The sequence below is a fragment of the Cherax quadricarinatus genome, chromosome 42 (genome assembly GCF_038502225.1).
Source record: "Cherax quadricarinatus isolate ZL_2023a chromosome 42, ASM3850222v1, whole genome shotgun sequence".
NCBI classification, from domain to species: Eukaryota; Metazoa; Arthropoda; class Malacostraca; order Decapoda; family Parastacidae; genus Cherax; species Cherax quadricarinatus.
Window position 1 is genome coordinate 20446024 of NC_091333.1, and position 20313 is coordinate 20466336.

Sequence of the window (20313 nt, forward strand, 5' to 3'; positions counted from 1 at the left end):
ATGCACATACATGCACGTACACACAGTGCACATACACACACACAATGCACATATACACACACATGCACATACACACATGCACACACACATACATGCACACACACACACACACACACACACACACACATACTCTGACAGACATAACAGTACGATACACCAGGGCTTGCAAACATTCACGACTGACTGTGCATACATACATACACAGCTGTGTATATGGTCATTTTACAACCATACACCTCAATCTACCCACCCACAAGACATCCTGACCCTCCTAACCCCCTCTGTCCCTTTCTCCCCACCCCCCAGTTCCCTCTCTGCCCTTCTCTCTCTCTCACTCACTCTCTCCCTCCCCTTCTCTCTCCCCTCTCTCTCTCTCTCTATCTCTCTCTCTTTCTTTCTCTCTCCCCCTCAGGGGGAGGGAAGATTGGGAGTTAGAGCTCAAAAAAATGAAGGAAGAGTGGGGAAGGAAGCTAGCAGAGCTCGGAAGGGTAATGGAGGAGAGGATAGCTGAAGAGAGCAGGAAGAGGGACTACAAGTCTTAGCAGCAGACGATAAAATAAGGTGCTTAAATGAGGAACTAAGAAACCTGAAACAGATTAGAGACAAATGACAGTACAGACATGACATCAGGAACATCTATACCAGTCACAGACAAGGGGACTGTAGGGATCCAGGAAAAGATGTGCACAATTGAGAGACCTGTAGACAATGAAGGAGCTATGACATATGAAGGGACTCCAACAGACAACTGCAGTGGCAAGGAACAGGTGAGGAGGAAAGACAGTCCACTGAGCATAGGGGCTGCAGCAAGGGCAGGGAATGAAGGCAGGAACGTTTCGATGGAAGGAACTAAAACACCTCAGAGGATACAAAGGGAGACACAGTAGGAGGAGGAGAGGGAGAGGTCAGTGTTTGTCTACGGGCTCCGAGAAGTCGAAGGGGAAACCTACGATGAAAGAAACCAGCAGGAGAAGAAAGCAATCGAAGGTATCATGAAAGCAACAGGTGAGGAAGACATGACCCAGGTGACAAATTTTCAGAGAATTGGGTGGTTTGCGAGTGGCAGGAAACGACCGGTCAAAGTAATCTTCACAGCAGAATCAGCTCAAACGAGGATCCTGCAGGAGCAAGCATGACTGAAGGACAAACCAGAGTACTGGAGTGTGTACCTCAATCGTGAAAGAACACAAGAAGAAAGGATGATACTGAGAGGGTTCAAAGACAAAAGGAAGAACAAGATGCAATGATGGAGATGAGCAGAACCCAGACTGTTCCCTCTCCCCCCACCCCATCACAAACCCCACCCCTAAAGCAGCTCCCCAAAGGCACTCTGCCCTCAGCCCTCCATCACAAACCCCACCCACACTGCAAATCCCCATATGCCCCCTCCAGGGCTCCCGCTCCCCAACCCCAATATTTTCCCAGGACCACCGTGATAGATAAGAAGTTGAAGGTTTGGTACACGAACGCAGATGGATTAACAAATAAATATGAGGAGTGGCATGAAAGAATCAATGAGAAGTCCCCAGACATCATAACAGTCACAGAAACGAAACTCACCGAGACAATAACAGAAGTAGTCTTCCCACCAGGATATCAGATCCTGAGGAAAGACAGAAGGAGCAGAGAGGGAGGAGGGGTTGCACTACTCATAAAAAAACCGATGGGGTTTTGAGGAAATGGAAGGCATGTGCGAGATTGGAGAAAGGGACTACACAGTAGCTACAATTCAGTCTGGGGAACATAAGGTAGCCATTGCAGTGATGTATGTCCCACCACAGAACTGCAGGAGGCCAAGAGAGGAATATGAAGAGAAGAACAGAGTGATGGACACAATGGCTGAGGTGGCACGAAGAGCTCAATCGTGCAGAGCAAAGTTACTGGTTATGGGTGATTTCAACCATAGGGAGATCGACTGGGAAAACCTGGAGCTTCACGGTAGTCTTTGCACATGGAGACGCAAGATGATGGATGTTGTACTGGAAAACCTCATGCATCAACACGTCAGGGACACTACCAGAGAGGGGGGAGGATGAACCAGCAAGACTGGACCTTGTGTTCACCCTGAGCAGTTCAGACATTGGGAATATCACATATGAGAAGCCCCTTGGAGTTAGTAATCACGTGGTTCTGAGTTTTGATTACATAGTAGAGCTGCAAGTGGAGAGGGTAACAGGAGTCGATTGGGAACAGCCAAACTATAAAAGGGGGGACCACACAGGTATGAGGAACTTCCTGCAGGAGGTTCAGTGGGCCAGAGAGCTGGTAGGAAAGTCAGTGAACGAAATGATGGAATATGTGACAACAAAATGCAAGGAGGCAGAGGAAAGGTTTATTCCCAAGGACAACAGAATTAATGGGAAGACCAAAGTGAGTCCTTGGTTTACCTGAAGGTGTAGGGAGGCAAAAACTTAGTGCATTAGAGAATGGAAGTGGTACAGAAGGCAAAGGACCAAGGAAAATAAGGAGATCAGTCGAAGAGCCAGAAACGAGTATGCACAAATAAGGAGGGAGGCCCAGCGACAGTATAAAAACAACATAGCATCAAAATCAAGTCTGACCCAAAACTGCTGTATAGCCACATTAAGAGAAAGACAACAGTCAAAGACCAGGTGATCAGGCTGAGGAAAGAAGGTGGGGAACTGACATGAAACGATCAAGAGGTATGTGAGGAGCTCAACAAGAGGTTTAAGGAAGTATTCATAGTAGAGACAGGAAGGATTCTGGGAAGACAGGACAGAAGGGGACACCAACAGGGAATACACCAACAAGTGATGGATGACATACACACAACTGAGGAGGAGGTGAAGAAGCTGCTAAGTGACCTTGATACCTCAAAGGCAATGGGACCGAACATTTCCCCATGGGTCCTTAGAGAGAGAGCATAAATGCAGTGTGTCCCATTAACCACAATCTTTAACACATCCCTTCAAACTGGGCAACTACCTGAGGTATCGAAGACGGCAAATGTAGTTCCCATTTTTAAAAAAGTAGACAGAAATGAGATGCTAAACTACAGACCAGTGTCACTGACGTGTATAGTATGCAAAGTCATGGAGAAGATTATCAGGAGGAGAGTGGTGGAGCACCTGGAATGGAACAAAAGTATAAATGACAACCAGCACGGTTTTACCTGGAGAGAGTTCCGGGGGTCAACGCCCCCGCGGCCCGGTCTGAGACCAGGCCTCCTGGTGGATCAGAGCCTGATCAACCAGGCTGTTGCTGCTGGCTGCACGCAAACCAACATACGAGCCACAGCCCGGCTGATCCGGAAGGCAAATCCTGTGTCACAAACCTTCTGGAGTTTTATGATAAAGTAACAGATGTAAGAGACGAGAGAGAGGGGTGGGTTGATTGCATCTTCTTGGACTGCAAGAAGGCCTTCGACACAGTTCCTCACAAGAGATTAGTGCAGAAACTAGAGGATCAGGCGCGTATAACAGGAAGGGCACTTCAATGGAACAGAGAATATCTGACAGGGAGGCAACGTGTCATGGAACGTGAGGTATCACAGTGGGTACCTGTGACGAGCGGGGTCCCACAGGGGTCGGTCCTAGGACCAGTGCTATTTTTGGTATATGTGAATGCTATGATGGAAGGGATAGACTCAGAAGTGTCCCTGTTCGCAGATGATGTGAAGTTAATGAGGAGAATTAAATCAGATGAGGATCAGGTAGGCCTTCAAAGAGACATGGACAGGAACTGGCTTCTCGAATTCAACCCTGCCAAATGCAAAGTCATGAAGATCGGAGAAGGGCAAAAAAGAGCGCAAAAAGAGTATAGCCTAAGTGGCCAAAGACTACAAACCTCGCTCAGGGAGAAAGATCTTGGCGTGAGTATAACACCGAATACGTCTCCAGAAGCACACATCAACCAGATAACAGCTGCAGCATATGGGCGCCTGGCGAACCTGAGATTAGCATTCCGATACCTAAGTAAGGAATCTTTCAGGACACTGTACACCGTGTACGTCAGGCCCATACTGGAGTATGCAGCACCAGTTTGGAACCCGCACGTTAAGAAATTAGAGAAAGTGCAAATGTTTGCGACAAGGCTAGTTCCAGAGCTAAGGGGAATGTCCTATGAAGAAAGGTTGAGGGAAATCGGCCTGACGACACTGGGGGACAGGAGGGATAGGGGAGACATGATAACGACATACAAAATAGTGCGTGGAATAGACAAGGTGGACAGAGACAAGATGTTCCAGAGATGGGACACAGAAACAAGGGGTCACTCTTGGAAGCTGAAGACTCAGAAGAGTCACAGAGATGTTAGGAAGTAGTTCTTCAGTCATAGAGTGGTCAGGAAGTGGCGAGCGATGTAGTGGAGGCAGGAACCACACATAGCTTCAAGACGAGGTATGATAAAGCTCATGAAGCAGGGAGAGGACCGAGTAGCGTTCAGTGAAGAGGCGGGGCCAGGAGCTGACTCTCGACCCCTGCAGCTACAATTAGGTGAGTACAATTAGGTGAGTACACGATGAAGCTCTTAGAGCAGGGAGTGGATCTAGTAGCGACCAGCGAAGAGGCGGGACCAGGAGCTGTGACTCGACCCTTGCAACCACAAATAGACGAATATACACATTACTCACACACATTGCTTACGAAATAGATACAGAGATTACATTTACCAAGCCTTCAAGAAAACCTTTGACACATTTCCCAATAAAAGACTAATTTGCAGACTTGCCTAGCATGGGCCAGCAAGCTTGCTGCAGTGCTCCTTCTTTCTTAATTTCTTACGAGACTTCACAATATAGGACGAAGTAAAGATAAACTATTACAATGAATGAGACAGAAAAATGTGAATAGTTTTAGCAGGGAAAATGTCTTCGTGGGGAGACGTCACAGGTGGGGTGCTACAAGTATCTGTACTTCCTGCAATACTCTTATTTTATTTAATCCATTTACCAGAAAAGTAAATGTTTACAGATGATGCAAGAATTTCATGGATGTAAAAGAATGAATGTAAATTTTTAAAACATGATCCGGTTAAATTAAGTGCACAGTGTGATGAATGATGGTAGTACTGAAGTTAACATGGAGTGATGAACGATGGTAGTAATGAAGTTAACATGGTGTGATGAATGGTAGTACTGTAGCTAACACGGTGTGATGAATGATGGTAGTACTGTAGTTAACATGGTGTGATGAATGGTAGTACTGTAGTTAACATGGTGTGATGAATGGTAGTACTGTAGTTAACATGGTGTGATGAATGATGGTAGTAATGAAGTTAACATGGTGTGATGAATGGTAGTACTGTAGCTAACACGGTGTGATGAATGATGGTAGTACTGTAGTTAACATGGAGTGATGAACGATGGTAGTAATGAAGTTAACATGGTGTGATGAATGGTAGTACTGTAGCTAACACGGTGTGATGAATGATGGTAGTACTGTAGTTAACATGGTGTGATGAATGGTAGTACTGTAGTTAACATGGTGTGATGAATGATGGTAGTAATGAAGTTAACATGGTGTGATGAATGATGGTAGTAATGAAGTTAACATGGTGTGATGAATGATGGTAGTAATGAAGTTAACATGGTGTGATGAATGATGGTAGTAATGAAGTTAACATGGTGTGATGAATGATGGTAGTACTGAAGTTAACATGGTGTGATGAATGATGGCAGTAATGAAGTTAACATGGTGTGATGAATGATGGTAGTACTGAAGTTAACATGGTGTGATGAATGATGGTAGTAATGAAGTTAACATGGTGTGATGAATGATGGTAGTACTGAAGTTAACATGGTGTGATGAATGATGGTAGTAATGAAGTTAACATGGTGTGATGAATGATGGTAGTACTGAAGTTAACATAGTGTGATGAATGATGGTAGTACTGAAGTTAACATGGTGTGATGAATGATGGTAGTACTGAAGTTAACATGGTGTGATGAATGATGGTAGTAATGAAGTTAACATGGTGTGATGAATGATGGTAGTACTGTAGTTAACATAGTGTGATGAATGATGGTGGTACTGTAGTTAACATGGTGTGATGAATGGTAGTACTGTAGTTAACATGGTGTGATGAATGATGGTAGTAATGAAGTTAACATGGTGTGATGAATGATGGTGGTACTGTAGTTAACATGGTGTGATGAATGATGGTAGTACTGAAGTTAACATGGTGTGATGAATGGTAGTACTGTAGTTAACACGGTGTACCTGGAGTTTACCTGGAGAGAGTTCCGGGGGTCAACGCCCCCGCGGCCCGGTCTGAGACCAGGCCTCCTGGTGGATCAGAGCCTGATCAACCAGGCTGTTGCTGCTGGCTGCACGCAAACCAACATACGAGCCACAGCCCGGCTGATCCGGAACTGACTTTAGGTGCTTGTCCAGTGCCAGCTTGAAGACTGCCAGGGGTCTGTTGGTAATCCCCCTTATGTGTGCTGGGAGGCAGTTGAACAGTCTCGGGCCCCTGACACTTATTGTATGGTCTCTTAACGTGCTAGTGACACCCCTGCTTTTCATTGGGGGGATGGTGCATCGTCTGCCAAGTCTTTTGCTTTCGTAGTGGGTGATTTTCGTGTGCAAGTTCGGTACTAGTCCCTCTAGGATTTTCCAGGTGTATATAATCATGTATCTCTCCCTCCTGCGTTCCAGGAAATACAGGTTTAGGAACCTCAAGCGATCCCAATAATTGAGGTGTTTTATCTCCGTTATGCGCGCCGTGAAAGTTCTCTGTACATTTTCTAGGTCGGCAATTTCACCTGCCTTGAAAGGTGCTGTTAGTGTGCAGCAATATTCCAGCCTAGATAGAACAAGTGACCTGAAGAGTGTCATCATGGGCTTGGCCTCCCTAGTTTTGAAGGTTCTCATTATCCATCCTGTCATTTTTCTAGCAGATGCGATTGATACAATGTTATGGTCCTTGAAGGTGAGATCCTCCGACATGATCACTCCCAGGTCTTTGACGTTGGTGTTTCGCTCTATGATGGTGGTACTGTAGTTAACATGGTGTGATGAATGATGGTAGTACTGAAGTTAACATGGTGTGATGAATGATGGTAGTACTGAAGTTAACATGGTGTGATGAATGATGGTAGTAATGAAGTTAACATGGTGTGATGAATGATGGTAGTACTGAAGTTAACATGGTGTGATGAATGATGGTAGTACTGAAGTTAACATGGTGTGATGAATGATGGTAGTAATGAAGTTAACATGGTGTGATGAATGATGGTAGTAATGAAGTTAACATGGTGTGATGAATGGTAGTACTGTAGTTAACACGGTGTGATGAATGATGGTAGTACTGTAGTTAACATGGTGTGATGAATGGTAGTACTGTAGCTAACACGGTGTGATGAATGATGGTAGTACTGTAGTTAACATGGTGTGATGAATAATTGTAGTACTGTAGTTAACATGGTGTGATGAATGGTAGTACTGTAGTTAACATGGTGTGATGAATGATGGTAGTACTGTAGTTAACATAGTGTGATGAATGATGGTGATACTGTAGTTAACACGGTTTGATGAATGGTAGTACTGTAGTTAACATGGTGTGATGAATGATGGTAGTACTGTAGTTAACATGGTGTGATGAATGATGGTAGTACTGTAGTTAACATGGTGTGATGAATGATAGTAGTACTGTAGTTAACACGGTGTGATGAATGATGGTAGTACTGAAGTTAACATGGTGTGATGAATGGTAGTACTGTGGTTAACATGGAGTGATGAATGATGGTAGTACTGTAGTTAACACGGTGTGATGAATGATGGTAGTACTGTAGTTAACATGGTGTGATGAATGATGGTAGTACTGAAGTTAACATGGTGTGATGAATGGTAGTACTGTAGTTAACACGGTGTGATGAATGATGGTGGTACTGTAGTTAACATGGTGTGATGAATGATGGTAGTACTGAAGTTAACATGATGAATAATGGTGATGAATGATGGTAGTACTGTAGTTAACATGGTGTGATGAATGATGGTAGTACTGAAGTTAACATGGTGTGATGAATGATGGTAGTACTGAAGTTAACATGGTGTGATGAATGATGGTAGTACTGAAGTTAACATGGTGTGATGAATGATGGTAGTACTGTAGTTAACATGGTGTGATGAATGATGGTGGTACTGTAGTTAACATGGTGTGATGAATGATGGAAGTACTGTAAACATGGTGTGATGAATAATGGTAGTACTGAAGTTAACATGGTGTGATGAATGGTAGTACTGAAGTTAACATAGTGTGATGAATGATGGTAGTACTGAAGTTAACATGGTGTGATGAATGATGGTAGTACTGAAGTTAACATGGTGTGATGAATGGTAGTACTGAAGTTAACATAGTGTGATGAATGATGGTAGTACTGTAGTTAACATAGTGTGATGAATGATGGTGGTACTGTAGTTAACATGGTGTGATGAATGGTAGTACTGTAGTTAACATGGTGTGATGAATCGTAGTAATGTAGTTAACATGGTGTGATGAATGATGGAAGTATTGTAGTTAACATGGTGTGATGAATGATGGTAGTACTGAAGTTAACATGGTGTGATGAATGGTAGTACTGTAGTTAACACGGTGTGATGAATGATGGTGGTACTGTAGTTAACATGGTGTGATGAATGATGGTAGTACTGAAGTTAACATGGTGTGATGAATGATGGTAGTACTGAAGTTAACATGGTGTGATGAATGATGGTAGTAATGAAGATAACATGGTGTGATGAATGATGGTAGTAATGAAGTTAACATGGTGTGATGAATGATGGTAGTACTGTAGTTAACATGGTGTGATGAATGATGGTAGTACTGTAGTTAACATGGTGTGATGAATGATGGTAGTACTGTAGTTAACATGGTGTGATGAATGATGGTGGTACTGTAGTTAACATGGTGTGATGAATGATGGTAGTACTGTAGTTAACATGGTGTGATGAATGATGGTAGTACTGTAGTTAACATGGTGTGATGAATGATGGTAGTACTGTAGTTAACATGGTGTGATGAATGGTAGTACTGTAGTTAACATGGTGTGATGAATGATGGTAGTACTGTAGTTAACATGGTGTGATGAATGATGGTGGTACTGTAGTTAACATGGTGTGATGAATGATGGAAGTACTGTAAACATGGTGTGATGAATGGTGTGAATAATTGCAGTACTGTAGTTAACATGGTGTGATGAATGGTAGTACTGTAGTTAACATGTTGTGATGTAGTACTGTAGTTAACATGAATGTGTGATGAATGATGGTAGTACTGTAGTTAACATAGTGTGATGAATGATGGTAGTACTGTAGTTAACACGGTGTGATGAATGATGGTAGTACTGTAGTTAACATGGTGTGATGAATGATGGTAGTACTGTAGCTAACACGGTGTGATGAATGGTAGTACTGTAGTTAACATGAATGTGTGATGAATGATGGTAGTACTGTAGTTAACATAGTGTGATGAATGATGGTAGTACTGTAGTTAACATGGTGTGATGAATGATGGTAGTACTGTAGTTAACATGGTGTGATGAATGATGGTAGTACTGTAGTTAACATGGTGTGATGAATGATGGTAGTACTGTAGTTAACATGGTGTGATGAATGATGGTAGTACTGTAGTTAACATGGTGTGATGAATGATGGTAGTACTGTAGTTAACATAATGAATGATGGTAGTACTGTAGTTAACATAGTGTGATGAATGATGGTAGTACTGTAGTTAACATGGTGTGATGAATGATGGTAGTACTGTAGTTAACATGGTGTGATGATGTAGTAATAACGTAGTACTGTAGTTAACATAGTGTGATGAATGATGGTAGTACTGTAGTTAACATAGTGTGATGAATGATGGTGGTACTGTAGTTAATGAATGAAGGTGGTACTGTAGTTAACATGGTGTGATGAATAATGGTAGTACTGTAGTTAACATGGTGTGATGAATGGTAGTATTGTAGTTAACATGGTGTGATGAATGATGGTAGTACTGTAGTTAACATGGTGTGATGAATGATGGTAGTACTGTAGTTAACATGGTGTGATGAATGATGGTAGTACTGTAGTTAACATGGTGTGATGAATGATGGTAGTACTGTAGTTAACATGGTGTGATGAATGATGGTAGTACTGTAGTTAACATGGTGTGATGAATGATGGTAGTACTGTAGTTAACATAGTGTGATGAATGATGGTAGTACTGTAGTTAACATGGTGTGATGAATGATGGTAGTACTGTAGTTAACATAGTGTGATGAATGATGGTAGTACTGTCGTTAACATGGTGTGATGAATGATGGTAGTACTGTCGTTAACATGGTGTGATGAATGATGGTAGTACTGTCGTTAACAAAATGAATGATGGTAGTACTGTAGTTAACATAATGAATGATGGTAGTACTGTAGTTAACATGGTGTGATGAATGGTAGTACTGTAGTTAACATGGTGTGATGAATGATGTTGGTACTGTAGTTAACATGGTGTGATGAATGATGGTAGTACTGTAGTTAACATAGTGTGATGAATGATGGTAGTACTGTAGTTAACATGGTGTGATGAATGATGGTAGTACTGTAGTTAACATAGTGTGATGAATGATGGTAGTACTGTAGTTAACATGGTGTGAATGATGGTAGTACTGTAGTTAACATGATGAATGATGGTAGTACTGTAGTTAACATGGTGTAATGAATGATGGTAAGTACTGTAGTTAACAAAATGAATGATGGTAGTACTGTAGTTAACATGGTGTGATGAATGATGGTAGTACTGTAGTTAACATGGTGTGATGAATGATGGTAGTACTGTAGTTAACATAATGAATGATGGTAGTACTGTAGTTAACATGGTGTGATGAATGATGGTAGTACTGTAGTTAACATAGTGTGATGAATGATGGTAGTACTGTAGTTAACATAGTGTGATGAATGATGGTAGTACTGTAGTTAACATAGTGTGATGAATGATGGTAGTACTGTAGTTAACATGGTGTGATGAATGATGGTAGTACTGTAGTTAACATGGTGTGATGAATGATGGTAGTACTGTAGTTAACATAATGAATGATGGTAGTACTGTAGTTAACATAGTGTGATGAATGATGGTAGTACTGTAGTTAACATAGTGTGATGAATGATGGTAGTACTGTAGTTAACATGGTGTGATGAATGATGGTAGTACTGTAGTTAACATAATGAATGATGGTAGTACTGTAGTTAACATAATGAATGATGGTAGTACTGTAGTTAACATAATGAATGATGGTAGTACTGTAGTTAACATAATGAATGATGGTAGTACTGTAGTTAACATAATGAATGATGGTAGTACTGTAGTTAACATAATGAATGATGGTAGTACTGTAGTTAACATAATGAATGATGGAAGTACCGTAAAAAATGCCTTGTAATGAAAATGTGAGAAAATGACAACAGGCTACACGAAGAATATAAACAGTGACAACAGGCCACACGAAGAATATAAACAGTGACAACAGGCTACACGAAGAATATAAACAGTGACAACAGGCCACACGAAGAATATAAACAGTGACAACAGGCCACACGAAGAATATAAACACTGACAACAGGCCACACGAAGAATATAAACACTGACAACAGGCTACACGAAGAATATAAACAGTGACAACAGGCTACACGAAGAATATAAACAGTGACAACAGGCCACACGAAGAATATAAACAGTGACAACAGGCTACACGAAGAATATAAACAGTGACAACAGGCCACACGAAGAATATAAACAGTGACAACAGGCCACACGAAGAATATAAACAGTGACAACAGGCCACACGAAGAATATAAACAGTGACAACAGGCAACACGAAGAATATAAACAGTGACAAAAGGCCACACGAAGAATATAAAGTGACAACAGGCCACACGAAGAATATAAACAGTGACAACAGGCCACACGAAGAATATAAACAGTGACAACAGGCTACACGAAGAATATAAACAGTGACAACAGGCCACACGAAGAATATAAACAGTGACAACAGGCTACACGAAGAATATAAACAGTGACAACAGGCCACACGAAGAATATAAACAGTGACAACAGGCCACACGAAGAATATAAACAGTGACAACAGGCCACACGAAGAATATAAAGTGACAACAGGCCACACGAAGAATATAAACAGTGACAACAGGCCACACGAAGAATATAAACAGTGACAACAGGCTACACGAAGAATATAAACAGTGACAACAGGCCACACGAAGAATATAAACAGTGACAACAGGCTACACGAAGAATATAAACAGTGACAACAGGCCACACGAAGAATATAAACAGTGACAACAGGCCACACGAAGAATATAAACAGTGACAACAGGCCACACGAAGAATATAAACAGTGACAACAGGCCACACGAAGAATATAAACAGTGACAACAGGCTACACGAAGAATATAAACAGTGACAACAGGCCACACGAAGAATATAAACAGTGACAACAGGCCACACGAAGAATATAAACAGTGACAACAGGCCACACGAAGAATATAAACAGTGACAACAGGCCACACGAAGAATATAAACAGTGACAACAGGCTACACGAAGAATATAAACAGTGACAACAGGCCACACGAAGAATATAAACAGTGACAACAGGCTACACGAAGAATATAAACAGTGACAACAGGCCACACGAAGAATATAAACAGTGACAACAGGCCACACGAAGAATATAAACAGTGACAACAGGCCACACGAAGAATATAAACAGTGACAACAGGCCACACGAAGAATATAAACAGTGACAACAGGCCACACGAAGAATATAAACAGTGACAACAGGCCACACGAAGAATATAAACAGTGACAACAGGCCACACGAAGAATATAAACAGTGACAACAGGCCACACGAAGAATATAAACAGTGACAACAGGCTACACGAAGAATATAAACAGTGACAACAGGCCACACGAAGAATATAAACAGTGACAACAGGCTACACGAAGAATATAAACAGTGACAACAGGCCACACGAAGAATATAAACAGTGACAACAGGCTACACGAAGAATATAAACAGTGACAACAGGCCACACGAAGAATATAAACAGTGACAACAGGCCACACGAAGAATATAAACAGTGACAACAGGCCACACGAAGAATATAAACAGTGACAACAGGCCACACGAAGAATATAAACAGTGACAACAGGCCACACGAAGAATATAAACAGTGACAACAGGCCACACGAAGAATATAAACAGTGACAACAGGCCACACGAAGAATATAAACAGTGACAACAGGCTACACGAAGAATATAAACAGTAACAACAGGCTACACGAAGAATATAAACAGTGACAAAATACTGAACATGTCAGAGAGACACCTTAGAGTTATTAACTAAAGATTGTCACTGAAAGATCATATACATAAAATTACGAGACAACGAAAGCTACACTCGCGAGTAATATAAACTATCATAACTATAATTTTTAAAGGGGTTGAGGGGTAAGCCAGCGGAAGGCCTTCGTCAGATGGCCAAAGGCTCCACCTGTGGGTTATCACATGACTAGGACCCACGTCAGGAAACACTTGTCCTGTTTCCTAACCAGTCTTACCTAATCTAACACTATGGATGGTGAAATGTTCAGACAAGTGTTTATAAATTATATTAGGTCAGAATACGTTACCAACACCTGCAGTATAACAACTTAGAAAATGTCCATAAATGAGCCAGAAACTGAGAGTTTAAAATATGAGTTATGATGTGTCAGTGAACATCACGTAACACTCATGTGGGTGTATAAGTAACACTCAGGTGGATGTATAACACTCATGTGGGTGAATAAGTAACACTCAGGTGGATGTATAACACTCATGTGGGTGTATAAGTAACACTCAGGTGGATGTATAACACTCATGTGGGTGTATAAGTAACACTCAGGTGGATGTATAATACTCATGTGGGTGTATAAGTAACACTCAGGTGGATGTATAACACTCATGTGGGTGTATAAGTAACACTCAGGTGGATGTATAACACTCATGTGGGTGTATAAGTAACACTCAGGTGGATGTATAACACTCACGTGGGTGTATAAGTAACACTCAGGTGGATGTATAACACTCATGTGGGTGTATAAGTAACACTCAGGTGGATGTATAACACTCATGTGGGTGTATAAGTAACACTCAGGTGGATGTATAACACTCATGTGGGTGTATAAGTAACACTCAGGTGGATGTATAACACTCATGTGGGTGTATAAGTAACACTCAGGTGGATGTATAATACTCATGTGGGTGTATAAGTAACACTCAGGTGGATGTATAACACTCATGTGGGTGTATAAGTAACACTCAGGTGGATGTATAACACTCATGTGGGTGTATAAGTAACACTCAGGTGGATGTATAACACTCACGTGGGTGTATAAGTAACACTCAGGTGGATGTATAACACTCATGTGGGTGTATAAGTAACACTCAGGTGGATGTATAACACTCATGTGGGTGTATAAGTAACACTCAGGTGGATGTATAACACTCATGTGGGTGTATAAGTAACACTCAGGTGGATGTATAACACTCAAGTGGGTGTATAAGTAACACTCAGGTGGATGTATAACACTCATGTGGGTGTATAAGTAACACTCAGGTGGATGTATAACACTCATGTGGGTGTATAAGTAACACTCAGGTGGATGTATAACACTCATGTGGGTGTATAAGTAACACTCAGGTGGATGTATAACACTCATGTGGGTGTATAAGTAACACTCAGGTGGATGTATAACACTCATGTGGGTGTATAAGTAACACTCAGGTGGATGTATAACACTCATGTGGGTTTATAAGTAACACTCAGGTGGATGTATAACACTCATGTGGGTGTATAAGTAACACTCAGGTGGATGTATAACACTCATGTGGGTGTATAAGTAACACTCAGGTGGATGTATAACACTCAAGTGGGTGTATAAGTAACACTCAGGTGGATGTATAACACTCATGTGGGTGTATAAGTAACACTCATGTGGATGTATAAGGTGGATGTATAACACTCATGTGGGTGTATAAGTAACACTCAGGTGGATGTATAACACTCATGTGGGTGTATAAGTAACACTCAGGTGGATGTATAACACTCATGTGGGTGTATAAGTAACACTCAGGTGGATGTATAACACTCATGTGGGTGTATAAGTAACACTCAGGTGGATGTATAACACTCATGTGGGTGTATAAGTAACACTCAGGTGGATGTATAACACTCAAGTGGGTGTATAAGTAACACTCAGGTGGATGTATAACACTCATGTGGGTGTATAAGTAACACTCAGGTGGATGTATAACACTCAAGTGGGTGTATAAGTAACACTCAGGTGGATGTATAACACTCATGTGGGTGTATAAGTAACACTCAGGTGGATGTATAACACTCATGTGGGTGTATAAGTAACACTCAGGTGGATGTATAACACTCATGTGGGTGTATAAGTAACACTCAGGTGGATGTATAACACTCATGTGGGTGTATAAGTAACACTCAGGTGGATGTATAACACTCATATGGATGTATAACACTCATATGGATGTAAAAGTAACATGATGCATCAGTAACAATCATGTGGATGTATAAGTAACAATCATGATGCATCAGTATCATGTGGATGTATCTGTAACAATCATGTGGATGTATAACAATCATGATGTATAGGCAATAATCAAGATGCACAAGTAACAATCATGATACATCAGTAACAATCATGTGGATGTATAAGTAACAATCATGTGGATGTATAAGTAACAATCATGTGGATGTATAAGTAACAATCATGTGGATGTATAAGTAACAATCATGTGGATGTATAAGTAACAATCATGATGTATCAATAATAATGTGGATGTATAAGTAACAATCATGTGGATGTATAAGTAACAATCATGATGTATCAATAATAATGTGGATGTATAAGCTACAATCATGTGGATGTATAAGTAACAATCATGATGCATCAGTAACAATCATGTGGATGTATAAGTAACAATCATGATGTATCAGTAACAATCATGTGGATGTATAAGTAACAATCATGATGCATCAGTAACAATCATGTGGATATATTACATTCTCTTATGGTATACTGCACAGGAGGAAATGACGAAGTATATTTTTACAAAATATGTTGAATCAAAATTGTAGTATGTGGCTGCGGTATGATGCTTGTAACCTCATAAACTACACACAACACTATCAAACAATGGCCAGAAAATTAATCTGAAATTTGAGTTCGATGAAAGACCTCGGTGAAAGATGGTGACTATATACAGGGTGTTTTCACTCGTAGGAGGTCCCGAGTTGGTACTCCCGTAGTTGCTACCGTCTTGTTTGTATATTGTCTGTAATAAATGATAACTAGGAGCCTCCTACTCCCGGAAGTACCAACTCGGGGCCTCCTACTAATGGGAGTACCAACTCGGGGCCTCCTACTAATGGGAGTACCAACTCGGGGCCTCCTACTAATGGGAGTACCAAGTCGGGACCTCCTACTAATGGGAATACCAACTCGGGGCCTCCTACTAATGGGAAGACCAACTCGGGACCTCCTACTAATGGGAATACCAACTCGGGACCTCCTACTAATGGGAATACCAACTCGGGACCTCCTACTAATGGGAATACCAACTCGGGGCCTCCTACTAATGGGAAGACCAACTCGGGACCTCCTACTAATGGGAATACCAACTCGGGACCTCCAACTAATGGGAATACCAACTCGGGACCTCCTACTAATGGGAATACCAACTCGGGGCCTCCTACTAATGGGAATACCAACTCGGGACCTCCTACTAATGGGAATATCAACTCGGGACCTCCTACTAATGGGAATACCAACTCGGGGCCTCCTACTAATGGGAGTACCACTTCGGGGCCTCCTACTAATGGGAGTACCAACTCGGGGCCTCCTACTAATGGGAGTACCAACTCGGGACCTCCTACTAATGGGAATACCAACTCGGGGCTTCCTACTAATGGGAGTACCAACTCGGGACCTCCTACTAATGGGAAGCCTCCTACTAATGGGAGTACCACTTCGGGGCCTCCTACTAATGGGAGTACCAACTCGGGACCTCCTACTAATGGGAAGACCAACTCGGGGCCTCCTACTAATGGGAGTACCACTTCGGGGCCTCCTACTAATGGGAGTACCAACTCGGGACCTCCTACTAATGGGAGTACCAACTCAGGGCCTCCTACTAATGGGAGTACCAACTCGGGGCCTCCTACTAATGGGAGTACCAACTCGGGGCCTCCTACTAATGGGAGTACCAACTCGGGACCTCCTACTAATGGGAGTACTAACTCGGGACCTCCTACTAATGGGAAGACCAACTCGGGGCCTCCTACTAATGGGAGTACCACTTCGGGGCCTCCTACTAATGGGAGTACCAACTCCGGGCCTCCTACTAATGGGAGTACCAACTCGGGACCTCCTACTAATGGGAGTACCAACTCGGGGCCTCCTACTAATGGAAATACCAACTCGGGGCCTCCTACTAATGGGAATACCAACTCGGGACCTCCTACTAATGGGAGTACCAACTCGGGACCTCCTACTAATGGGAGTACTAACTCGGGACCTCCTACTAATGGGAAGACCAACTCGGGGCCTCCTACTAATGGGAGTACCACTTCGGGGCCTCCTACTAATGGGAGTACCAACTCAGGAGCTCCTACAAAGGCTTGGTGGCGTCTGCAGTATAGAGAATAAGGTGTAACTTCAACCTAGGTAAGGAAAAACAAATCTTCTATAGTGGAAGATGGATGGAATGAATATGAAATAATAGTGTATATCAAAACCAATTGACACTGTACAAACTTAAATTATATATATAATAGTGTATATCAAAACCAATTGACACTGTACAAACTTAAATTATATATATATAACGATAAACAGGTAACTACAAAAGGTTAATTAAAAACGGTGTTCTGGACCGTATTCTGGACATCTTTGTTGATAATGATAATCATAATAATAATAATAATAATAATAATAATAATAATAATGGCAATACATCAAGAGCATTTCTCTGCTGCTGTACTGTATATAAAAACAGGCAATAACACAAATCGCCCGAAATATTAGTAGAAAGAGCAGTGTGAGTTACCAGCAAGTACCAAATCATACGTGATTCAAGCACAGTGTGTAACAGCCAGAGAAGAGGTGGTCCACAGAGAGAGGAAGCACTGTTAACATGGATGGCTAGGAAGAACTTCCTATCCCAACACATACAAGAACCGACGAAGATAAGAGGTGGTGAATAATTATGCACCACAGTTTAAGCCATACCCAAACTTCTTCCCAAGTACGAGGCTCTAAGTGACATTATTTAGGTACCAATGCTAGCTAGGTACCAATGCTAGGTACCAATACTGACGAATTGAGTTAGTTAGCTTAGTTCAGGGGTGGGGAACCTTTTCATGTTGGAAGGCCGCATTAAAGTTAGCTATAATCTAATAAGGCCACATTCAAGAAATTTTGATACTGCAAAATGTCGTTATTTTGTAAAAAGTTAATTATTATATAATAACTTCAAGGAAAAGAAATCATTTAGAAGGCCGCACTGAATGTTCTAGAAGGCCGCATGCCGCCTTAAGGCCGCAGGTTCCCTCCCCTGGGCCCTAGTTAGGATGAAGAGGGATGTTGGGTTCTTGTCTAGGTAGAGCAAGTCAAGTCTCGTCGTCATGACCGAGAAAAGGAATTGTTAACTCTGTTCTAGAAGAATGATATGCAAGTCGCTACGGTAGAGGACACCAACAAATTACAGGAAGACATAAGCAGGGATGTCCAGTAGGCAGTGGAGAACATGACGTGCAATGGTGATAAGTTCCAGCTGCTTAGGTATGGAAAGAATGAAGAACTCAAAAGGAACACTGAATACAAAACTCAAGAGGGTCACCAAATAGAACGTAAGGAACACGTAAAAGACTAGGGAATAATTATGTCAGTTGACCTTTTAAGTAACATAACAAGACAAAGATCACGACAGCCAGGACGATGACTGGGTGGGTACTGAGAACTTTCAAAACAAGGGAAATAATGCCGATGGTGACACTCTTCAAATCGCTAGTGCTCCCTCACTTAGAATATTGCTCAGTGCTGACGGCCCCGTTCAGGGCAGGAGAAATATCTGAGCTGGAACTAATACAGAGATCGTTTACGGCTCACATTGAGCCAGTAAACTACTGGGAACGCCTGCAAGTCTTGAACATGTACTCACTGGAGCGGAGGAGGGAAAGATACATGATAATATATACCTGGAAGGTACTCGAGGGCTTGGTCCCAAATCTGCACACTGCCATAACAACATACTGGAGTGAGAGATATGGGGACAATAAGGGGAACACTGTATCAACATCCGGGGTCCCAGACTTTTGAACATCTTACCAGAAGATATCAGAAACACTGCTGGAACAAGTGTAGAAGCCTTCAAGAGGAAACTAGACAAGTATCTTCACCAGGTGCCAGATCAACCAGGCTGTGATGTATATGTGGGGCAGCGGGCCTTCAGCAGCAACAGCCTGGTTGACCAGGCAAGCACCAGACGAGCCTGGCCCATGCCGGGCTCCGAGAGTAGTGAAACTCTCGAAACTCTTCAAAAGTATATCAAAGGTACCCAAAGATACAGTAAATAAATATATCTCAGCATGAGAGAGTTGAAGGAGACAGAAACTGAATATCAAATGACCCTCACAGATGTGAGGATATATTATTATGTCGTCACAGATGTGAGGATATATTATGTGGTCAAAGATGTGAGGATTTATTATGTCGTCAAAGATGTGAGGATATATTATTATGTCGTCAAAGATGTGAGGATATATTATGTCGTCAGAGATGTGAGGATATATTATTATGTCGTCAAAGATGTGAGGATATATTATGTCGTCAAAGATGTGAGGATATATTATTATGTCGTCAAAGATGTGAGGATATATTATGTCGTCAAAGATGTGAGGATATATTATTATGTCGTCAAAGATGTGAGGATTTATTATGTGGTCAAAGATGTGAGGATATATTATTATGTCGTCAAAGATGTGAGGATATATTATGTCGTCAAAGATGTGAGGATTTATTATGTCGTCAAAGATGTGAGGATATATTATGTCGTCAAAGATGTGAGGATATATTATTATGTCGTCAAAGATGTGAGGATTTATTATGTGGTCAAAGATGTGAGGATTTATTATGTGGTCAAAGATGTGAGGATTTATTATGTGATCAAAGATGTGAGGATTTATTATGTGGTCAAAGATGTGAGGATTTATTATGTGGTCAAAGATGT

At 41.7% G+C, this 20313-nt stretch overlaps 1 protein-coding gene across 4 annotated transcripts in view; it reads right to left on the minus strand.

Moving 5' to 3' along the window:
- The window catches only part of LOC128706052 (uncharacterized), a 964931-nt gene that overhangs the window by 549535 nt on the left and 395083 nt on the right, over positions 1-20313 (minus strand). The window lies entirely within an intron of this gene.